Below are 10,779 nucleotides of genomic sequence, written 5' to 3'. Positions count from 1 at the left end.
TTACTTCTCATGTTCGCACAACCTCTCAGCTTGCAGACATTTTCACCAAAGCTCTTGGGCGTCCTCATTTTGAGCTACTTCTTCGCAAGTTGGGCATTCGTGATCTTCATGCTCCAACTTGAGGGGGAGTATTGGAGATATGCATATATATGTGTATTATTGGAGATGTGCATATATTTATATTTATGGTTACATAATAAGTTAAGTGAGGAATAATATTATTTTGTGTAAATATGCTAATCAATATATATTAGGATACCTATCTATTTAGCTTTCGAAGAACATAATTGTAATCTAAGATTTTGATGATAACAAAACTTCAATTCTCTACCTTGTCGTTTCATTAATCTTATTGCACGCTTAGTATGTGACCATAAATCGACATCAATAAGCATGAGTCTAAGATTATCGTTTCTTTGCTTTGATAGATTAAAGTGATTTTTGACGAATTTAGGGTTAGAAAATAGGAGTAAACCAAAGTTTGCATACGCACTGTCATGCTAAGATGGAATTGACCGGTAGTTTCACGAAGATCTCTACTTGAATATCTTCTGGAAGACTTGAAAAGGACATAGCACTACTATACCTGGCCTTGAACTATATATTTATCATTAGTTAATGAATTTTTGGTAACATATATAGTCAAAGCCAGTGGTACATGTGCAGTTTCTAGCACAAACTAGTGCAGCAAGAGAGGAAGGCAAAGGAGCCTATACAAACACAGGTACACAAACCGCGCAGTCAAGCAAAAATAAACAAACGCTAGCAACAGCCAAATCGTACAAGCAAACTACCAAACAGCCAAAACGAGAATCAATGCGAGATTTGATGTCGAGTCTTTCGATGAATATGGCAACCACGGAGAAATTAATCCCCGTACGTTTTCCACTGATACTAGATAATGCATCACAAACAAGGGGATTTGTATGTCCGACCCCTATTTGGACTCTCCACTTCATATGATACTTTACCAAAGTCGCATGAAAGGATCTTCACAGGTAAATAAAAACTTGAAACGTTAACATAGTGATGTGAGTGCTGGTTAATAAATCTGGCAACATTTGCATTGAATGTAGCCCCTAAACGGAGTGCGTCTTTAGAGTCCAATTTTGTGCACACTCCCTGAGTGTGCAGTAATAAAGGATAACTATTGGCATTTAACCGACAGTTAAGTATCTAATAAAATCAGTTATTTTTTTAATTTTAATTCATGTATAATTCGTAAATGGAAATAAATATATGGATGATATCTAATTCTAGCCTAATATCTAGGAGTTGAAATAACTGACCATAATTTCTCTAATTTCCCCTTCGTAAAACGGGAAAAAAACCCAATTCATCAGTCATCATTGTTATCGTTTCTCCAAAGAAGACGAACATGATGATCAAAGCAAATTAAGATTAATATAGCTAATAGCTAATGGAGTTAAAAAGAGGAAAAAAAAGATGATCAAAACAAATTAAGTTTAAATATAGCTAATTGAGTTAATAAATTGCAGCTTAATAAAGTAACGTGATGATCAAAATAGATTAGCTAATGTACGTGATGATCAAAATTAAAATGCAACTTTATATATTCCGCATTCACTTTGTTTGCAATGCCTATTATGATGCTTATCAACGGGGTGGCTCAGGTTGATCTTGAGTCATCATTCTTTATTATTAGTTTTTTTAATCTTTTAATCTTAAATATATTATGTTTTAGCTAGGAAAATTGTAGTTGCAGGAAATCATATACTACACCCCTCATAAGATTTCATTAACATTCAACTCATTTTTGGATTAACAATCTTAATTTTATTGATCAATCTTTTAAACAATCTTACAAGAAAAGATAAAGGAATCAAAAATAACCTTTGCTCTAAATTTTCTCTCTCTTATTTACTTGCTTCTCCCTAAAAAAAGATCTATTTCCTTTTCTTTACAACTGAATGACTATTTATAGGGAAATACATAGTGGTTGACAGCTAATCTGTCCTTTATTTTTGGATATGGTTTGCGACATTCTCGCAACCTTACAAATGTTAATCTCGCGAACTCCCTAATTTTCGCAGGACCATCACATTTTTCTCATGATTTAGCTGACGTCGTTTATTATGTCATTTCTGAAGTTGTTCTGCGATACTGTTGTGTTGTGTTGTGTTGTTAATAATTTCGTTGAGGCATTATTGCTGCGAGATTTTGATCCTACATCTTGCCTCTTCTCATATCTTCTCTGCGAAGTAGAGAATGATGTGAGAAATGACGCAGCTGTCCATCTCTTCATATTCTGCATTTATCACACGTATCCTTTCTTCCATCTATTTCTTGACACGTCTTCTGTAACCACTGTTTTTCAATCGCTCACGTCTTTTCGCATTAATGGTGTTTATTTCTTCGAGTAAAAAAAATCTTCTCTATATATTCTTCTTACTCTTATTTCCATTTTCTTTTTATTTTCTCTTCTCTTTTTACTCTCTCATCTCTGCAACTCTATTGTTTTTCCGTAAGTTCTGCTACTGTAATTCTTCCCTCTTCAATCTTCTTACTTTTCATCCATTCCCATACTCTATATTCAGATATGCCTCTAAGCGGTCAAAAACATGAGAAAACCTTAAAGGATGTTCAAAAAGATCTTGCTGAGAAGGGTTTCACACATTCTACCATTCCTGGTGAAAGTGCCGAGTCAATTCTTTCTATCAAACTTTTCTCTGATCAACATTGTGATGATCAATCAATCATAGTTTCGTTGAGTCAAATTCTCGCAGGTCTCCCCATTCCTCTTTATGACCCAGATATTCCTCTGTTTTATGAAATTCTTGATCACTCGAGGTTTTCGCGAGCTATCTTCCGATTGAGTGGGGATTGCATCCGTCTGATGCTGGAGTTCGCTAACCGTGGTGCTGGTAAAGGATCTCTTTATTCCAAAGAACTTAGGGATCCTAAATTCGTAGATCTAGAAATAGTCGCTGAGAAGTATACAATAGCGAAATTCTTCGAAAATTATGAATTAATATCCATGAAGAAAGAGAATACTCGCTGGGGTATTCGCTTGAAAAGGAAGGATGTTATTGCTGAAGATAAAATGCTCATGCATGACATTGATTGGCACTCTGGTAAGAACACAACCCTTCGCCAATCCAAAGATGATAAATGGTGCGTTTTTCCCTTGATGCTGAAAGAACCTTACATTACTGGGTCAAATGTTCTTCCTGAGAATCTCTCTACTTATCAACCTTGGGTATTTTCTTGGACCGAGAAGAATAAAGAGATATTTTTCTTCCAGTTTCGCCCACTTTACATTTCTTTATTTTTCTTTATTCTTTTGTTCGCTGATTCTTGCAACATTCTACAGATCCAGAAACTGAAAGATAGCTAACATAGGACTGGGAAAGCCAGTACCTTGTTAGCTCTTCGCTCATACACAGATGAGGTAAGAAATATTCTTTTATTTTAAACAATATATTGTTGACTCTATTTCTTATCTTCATTTGTGTGTGAAGATTATTGCTGAAGTAGAAGAACCCACCAAAGCTGCGACGGCTGATGGTAGTTTTTCAATGATGTTGTAGTAAGATGATTCGTTCACTCATATTTGTTGAGAATTTGTTTTAAGACTTAATAAAGAAAATAATAAAAAACATATATACACAATTTGTCACAAGATGAAGAGATGCTGAGACGCGGGATTCCACTAGTTTTCATATTGTTATGGTTCAGTCATTAACTCTAGACAATATAGCTCAAACAAAAGAAGTTGTGACTCTAGTTCTTTGCCAAAAATAGATTTCGTAAAATATTATTTGTAAGTTAAAGGCATGACGCATCTAAAGCATTTAAAACTAAGCATGCGGCATCTAACAAAATAACAAATAATTAATAGAAATCATAAAGCAATTAAATCAATGCAAATAGTCAATAAAAGAATTAATTCATTTACCACAATCATGAAAAGTTGCTTCCTCCGTCGTCCCAGTGATGGGATTTAGCTCCACATGGTGAAAACACACTCAGAATAATTTTTCATTGCTCAAAAGTGCTTACAAGAGGTGAAAATATTATAAAACATAAAAACTCTCTGTACCTTTCTATTATACGCTCTGTTTCTTCCCCTAACTTTCCATCCCCTTGTTTAAAACTCTGCAACACCTTATCTAGCCTCTCATGCACAAGAAATCTCTTCCATAACTACAAATATTTTTCATTACTCGGCATTAAGGAAAATATTATCGGGAATATCTTCTTAACTTTTAAACTTCCAAAACCAACAAGAACTCCTTCTTTTATGTTCTACACTTCCACACGTTTCTGAGTTGGCAAAGAAATCTCTTTCAATCAATAGAATATGTTCCAGAGAGTAAAATCTTCTCTCACAGTTCATGTATCTCCCATAATCAATTCCAGAATATTAAGTATTTATCACGTGAAATCTTCTTGCATACCATTCCTGTTTTAATGCAACAGGATATTCCCAATCAATTCCAGCGAAAAGATCCCAACAAATAAGCCCAGAAATCAACACAGGAAGTTACGCAATCTGAAACTATTTTCTCGCCAAAATGTTTTCTTTAAACAGTGAAGAAGATGGTTATGATTTCCCCTTATCCAATGATAGGGTGCGGATAACACGTTTCTTTCGGGGTGCCCCGGGTAACTTTTCGAGTCGAATTTCCACACATGTTTATTTCTCCAAAAATACCTACACATACATAAAAACACCATGATAAGTACAAAATCGAGTACCAACATGGAGATAATTGAGGACAACTTAGACACAAAAATGCGTCTATCAGATACCCCCAAACTTATTATTTGCTAGTCCTCGAGCAAAAGAAAATAAAAAATAAAACCGAGTTAATCTCGGGAGGGTTTACCAGAGGTGTACCCACAAAACCATGACTTCTAATTGGTAACAAGTATCTAAAGAGCTATGAGGACATACATATTCTCAACCTATCTCCAAGTAACTAGAATGCCAGAGAAATTAAAGGTGTCAGCTCTAAAGCTGACTGAAGAAAAGGGGAGACACATCCACACCACTGCTAGATAAAGAGATATCCGCTACACAGCTAGATAAACATTGTAAGATGCGTCCTCTGCTTTACAGCTGGATAAGATTAGGAGAGAGATAAAAATGAGAGGGACATCTGCTACACAGCTGGACTAATTACGTGTGATGAGTTAAACCAGTGCTAGAAAGATCTTGTGCCAGATTGAAAGCAGATTAACAAAGCAACCAAAATGCATCTTTCTTCGACTCTCTCACAGTGATCATTAGAAACAACGCCTTCTTCGGTCTTCAACTGTTGATGATAAACTCTCGAACCTCATAGAACCTTGATAATTAACTCTTCTCTTTGATTTCTTGCTTGACTTATAAATTTCTTCTTCCCTATGGCCTTATTGAACAAAAATAACGTAATGATGTTTCATTTTTCATTTTTCATTTTTTTTTTTTTTTGAGTACAAAAAATTACAAGACAAAAATTTACAAGGCCATGAGAGAAGGACTTTAAAAGCTTGGATCTTCGCAACTTAAGATGTCTTGGTATCATGAATTCCAACAACTTATATCATTTGCTCTTACAACTTCTTGTAACTAAATCTTCAACTTTGATTTTTGAATTATTCTTTTCTATTGTTGCTTCTAAACCTTAAACGTCTTCAACTTTCTTCATAGATTTTGATGTCGCTCTGTCTGTTGATGATGATAAGTTTCTACTGAGAGAGTCGTAATCCAGTAACTATGATTACATTGTGAGGTTGCTTTGTCTTTCTGGCATTTCCTGACCTACTTGCCTTTCCATCATGGATGGTTAGGTCCATCACGGTTACCCTCTAAAAGGAACAAGTTCTCTCCTGAATTTCAAAGATCTTAATGTCTTTTTCTCTAATGTCTCAATAAGTTGTTATCCCTAGCATTCCAATTTCTATCTTTTCGGTGAGAAATAGTATGTAAACTTAGCTAACCGGATACCATGTGACGCTAGAAGTTTCAAAAGTGCAACTAAAAAGTTTCTCCCATACCCCCAAACTTAAATCTAGCATTGTCCTCAATGTTCTAAAGATAAAATTAAAAGCATATGAACAAGGAGAAACTGTTACCATTTGAAGCAAAAGAGTTAAGGAAAGATATTACCGTGTTGCATGAGATTGGGTTACCTCCCAAGAAGTGCTAAGTTTAAAGTCTTCAGCCAGACATCGGAAGGAATTAGTCACCTCATAGAATCATATAGAAGTAGCCGGAATAATTGTGGGTCATCTGGATCAAAAAGTGCTAACCACAAGAACAGGAAACTGCAATAGACCAAGAAGATACCGAACATACCCTTATTTAACTTTTTGTTTAAGAAAACTATCTCTAGTTGTGGCTCAGGTTCAGGCTCTATAAAAGGGTCTAAATAAAATGTTTTCATAGGCAGGACTTCCTCAAAAGAAGGATTCTTAAGATCAGGTTGTAGAGTCTGGAAATACTCAAGTAGGAACTTGGAAGCACATAACAATAACCTGAACAACTGCGGATCCTTAAAGTCAATTAGACTTGACTCACAAAACTGACCACAAAGAAAGAGTTGTCTTCCATAAGCAAATGTGTCGACCCTATTCTCCTAAAGTAATTAGGTTTAGTCTCAAAACTTAATAACCGACACATCTTAAAATCAAATGTTCCCACAATTGGAAGAAAAGTATTTGGTGGGAAAACAAAGTCAATCTTGGTATCATAGCCTGGGTTAACCACATCAACCAGAGGATGGGTTTCTAACAACTAAGCTTCTCTCTGGACATCATTAGGTTCAGGAAAAAGTGTACGAAGATAATCTTGTAAGATGGTTGAGGCACAAATGTCAAGTCCTACACGAGGGAACTTTCTAAGAGTTAAAGCACACGGAGACTGATAATCACCCCCAAACTTAGAGTTTTCTGTGTCTCTAGATAGACTAGTCACAACTTCCCTAATTTCTAGGTCATCGGATTCCTGAAAATGGTCAATTGATTCTTCCAAGTCGGGTTCATCCTCACTCATTTCTACGAGTTCATTTTCTTTTTCTAAGTCTAATGTTTCTAAATTTCTAGACTCTAAAACAATATTCTCCGAATAAACTCGTTCCTCAAAACTAGCATCGGCTTCGTAGACAGGAAATACTACATCATCTAAAAGGGGGGTATCTCTAGTCAAATCCTCGTCCTTTTGAATAGGTGAATAATTAGTAAAATTATTTGGATTTGTACTAGAAACAATACTATCATTATAAAGCTCAATCGGTGTAACAAATTCCTGATCACTATGCCTACATATTTCATGTTCTTCATCGATACTATCCTCATCATAATCATCATTATAATAACATGAAAATGATCGAAACTCATCAAAACAAGTAGTGTCACCAATTCTAACCTCGTCATCTTGATTATGCAAATAACTATCCTTATTTTTAAGGGTATTATTGGAAAGTAAGATTATTTCGAGAAATTCTTTCGTTCGTCTCAGCCATCAACTTGAGGGATTCCTCTATAGAAAGTTCTCTTTCGTCAAAAACTAAGTTATTCATTTCTGCTAACTTACGTGTTGACTCAGCTAATTTACGTGTTGACTCTAGTAAAGAGGAATTATCAAAAGGATCATAAAAAGGACTACTTTTCAATAGTTTCATTGCATCCTCCAAAGACGAGGAACTAGTGCTATAGTCTTCTTGCTCGTATGACCGGTGCGCATGTGGATAGTAATTGGGCTCACCATGGTATGACCCGTAACCTTCAAAAGTTTCGTGTTCCCAATCACTATTCACACTATGGTCATAAAAAGGATAATGTCCAAGCTGCTCAGTAGGATACTCATTGTATTGGCTATTATAATACCAGTTCGACATCCTAACTGCAGGGGAATTCTAAACAAGCACAAAGAAGGCTGACTCGACCACAACAAGCTTATTTTATCTAGCAAACAAAAAGTATGATGGCTCCACTTAGATTGTTTCTAGACCAGCTTCTAATCCTTCGAAAGGGAATTCGTTACAATTTAAGCAAACCCCTCTGGAATCAATCCGAGTCAAAGCAAGTTGAATAGGGTCGAGGGAAGCTCAGTGGAGCTTTGATACCCAAGGCCTCACCGCTATTACAAGGCGGTGCATTTACGCATTCAACTCACAGAAACCATCATGAACTTCGAAGTATGCTTAAAAGAGTAACCAATATTTCTCGAATGACTTTCCTATTAAGCTCGTTACCCTATCGGTCTCGTTCTAGTCAAAATTTTAGGCTTAGGTTCGCGTTTGGTTTCGTTTTCCTAATGCGGCAACGAAGAGAACGGTGATGAAATCTGAACCCTTATCTTGTATGGACAGGCCTTTCCCTTTACTAGGAAATTAAAAAAGCCGTATTCGATTCCTCAACATATATGCATACAAAATCATCCAGTAAACCTGCTGACAGGAGATTCGCGGGTGTTTAGAATTCTTACCTCCCGTTCCAGACGGGGGATGAATCGTTGAAGTCGACTCGGGCCACAACTCCAATGTTGTGTACGAACCCGAGGGGCCGAGGTGATATCGTAATCACCGTCCTTCTCTGCAAACAGCTTATTTAAAATTACCCTTCCGAAGGGTTTTAAAAAAATAAAAATGTCCAATGTCCAAAAATAAAATAAAAAGTCCAAAAATAAAATAAAAATTACAATAATAAAAACCTACTTACAGTTTCTAAAAATAAAATAAAAAAAAATCTTTGTATACAAAAATCTTCTTCACTCCTCTTGAATTCTCCTTTTCTTTCCTTCTTTGGCTTAGCTTTTGTTTTCAACACTTTCTTCTCTTTCTTTAGCTTGGCTCCAAATCTGAAAACAAACAAGAAATACCAAAAGGCGTAAAAAAGAACAAAAAATAATAAAAATGAAACCTAAAAACAAATCTATAAACAAATCCGCGTCGGCGGCGCCAAAAATTGATGGTAGTTTTTCAATGATGTTGTAGTAAGATGATTCTTTCACTCAGATTTGTTGAAAATTTGTTTTAAGACTTAATAGAGAAAATAAGGAAAAATATATACACACAATTTGTCACAAGATGAAGATATGTTGAGACGCGGGATTCCACTACTTTTCATATTGTTATGGTTCAGTCATTAACTCTAGACAACATAGCTCAAACAAAAGAAGTTGTGACTCTAGTTCTTTGCCAAAAATAGATTTCCTAAAATATTATTTGTAAGTTAAAAGCATGACGCATCTTAAGCATTTAGAACTAAGCATGCGGCATCTTACAAAATAACAAATAATTAATAGAAATCATAAAGCAATTAAATCAATGCAAATAGTCAATAAAAGAATTAATTCATTTACCACAATCATGAAAATTTGCTTCCTCCGTCGTCCCAGTGATGGAATTTAGCTCCACATGGTGAAAACACACTCATAATAATTTTTCATTGCTCAAAAGTGCTTTACAAGAGGTGAAAATATTATAAAACAGAAAAACTCTTTGCACCTTTCTATTATACGCTCTGTTTCTTCCCCTAACTCTCCATCCCCTCGTTTAAAACTCCTCAGCACCTTATATAGCCTCTCATGCACAAGAAATATCTTCCATAACTACAAATATTTTTCATTACTCGGCATTAAGGAAAATATTATCGGGAATATCTTCTTACCTTTTGAACTTCCAAAACCAATAAGAACTCCTTCTTCTATGTTCTACACTTCCACACGTTTCTGAGTTGGCAAAGAAATCTCTTTCAATCAATAGAATATATTCCAGAGAGTAAAATCTTCTCTCACAGTTCACGTATCTCCCATAATCAATTCCAGAATATCAAGTATTTATCACGTGAAATCTTCTTGCATACCATTCCTGTTTTAATGCAACAGGATATTCCCAATCAATTCCAGCGAAAAGATCCCAACAAATCATCCCAGAAATCAACACAGGAAGTTACGCAATCTGAAATTATTTTCTCGCCAAAATGTATTCTTTAAACAGTGAAGAAGATGGTGATGATTGCCCCTTATCCAGTGATAGGGTGCGGATAACACGTTTCTTTCGGGGTGCCCCGGGCAACTTTTCGATCCGAATTTCCACACATGTTTATTTCTCCAAAAACACCTACACATACACAAAAACACCATAATAAGTACAAAATCGAGTACCAACATGGAGATAATTGAGGACAACTTAGACACAAAAATGCGTCTATCAACGGATGGTGATAAGGGTAAAGATATTCTTCGCAAAGGAAAATCATCTGCATCCTCTTCAAAGAAAAGAAAGAGAGGGAATTCTCCTCCTCCTTCAGATGTTCATTTCCCTGACGGTTTTGAAGATGATGAAGACAACAAAGATGATGATGACGACTCTGCTGCGAATAAAGATTCTCCACCTGAATCCTCTATGGCACAGTTATCTGGTATCTTCTTTGATTCTTGGAAAGGAATGGGAGATAATTTCCTCGCCAGTATATGCAAAGCTCTCGCAACTATTTGTGATACTCCTTTGTTGGATGGTGATAGTTCTCTTCGTGGGGTCTCCAGATCAGTGACTCCTAGCTTCCTAAATTCTCTCAATAGTTTGGTATGCCTTCGTCTTTTTACTTCTTCATTATTGTGACTCAAAATTTCTTTTTATTTTAGCATTTCTTGTATTTTCTCGCAGGCTGAAAAAGCTTCTTTCGTTGTTGCCTCAGATCTGGAGAGGAGACGCGAAATTCTTGAAAAGAAGAATCTTCACTTTCGTACAAAGAATGAGGAACTTGAAATTGAAGCTAAGGGTCTTCATGAGAAGAACGAACGATTAGAAGCTGAAGTCAAAGGTC

Source organism: Papaver somniferum, unplaced genomic scaffold (assembly GCF_003573695.1).
Source record: "Papaver somniferum cultivar HN1 unplaced genomic scaffold, ASM357369v1 unplaced-scaffold_18, whole genome shotgun sequence".
Classification (NCBI taxonomy): domain Eukaryota; kingdom Viridiplantae; phylum Streptophyta; class Magnoliopsida; order Ranunculales; family Papaveraceae; genus Papaver; species Papaver somniferum.
Note: the sequence above shows the minus strand (reverse complement) of the source record.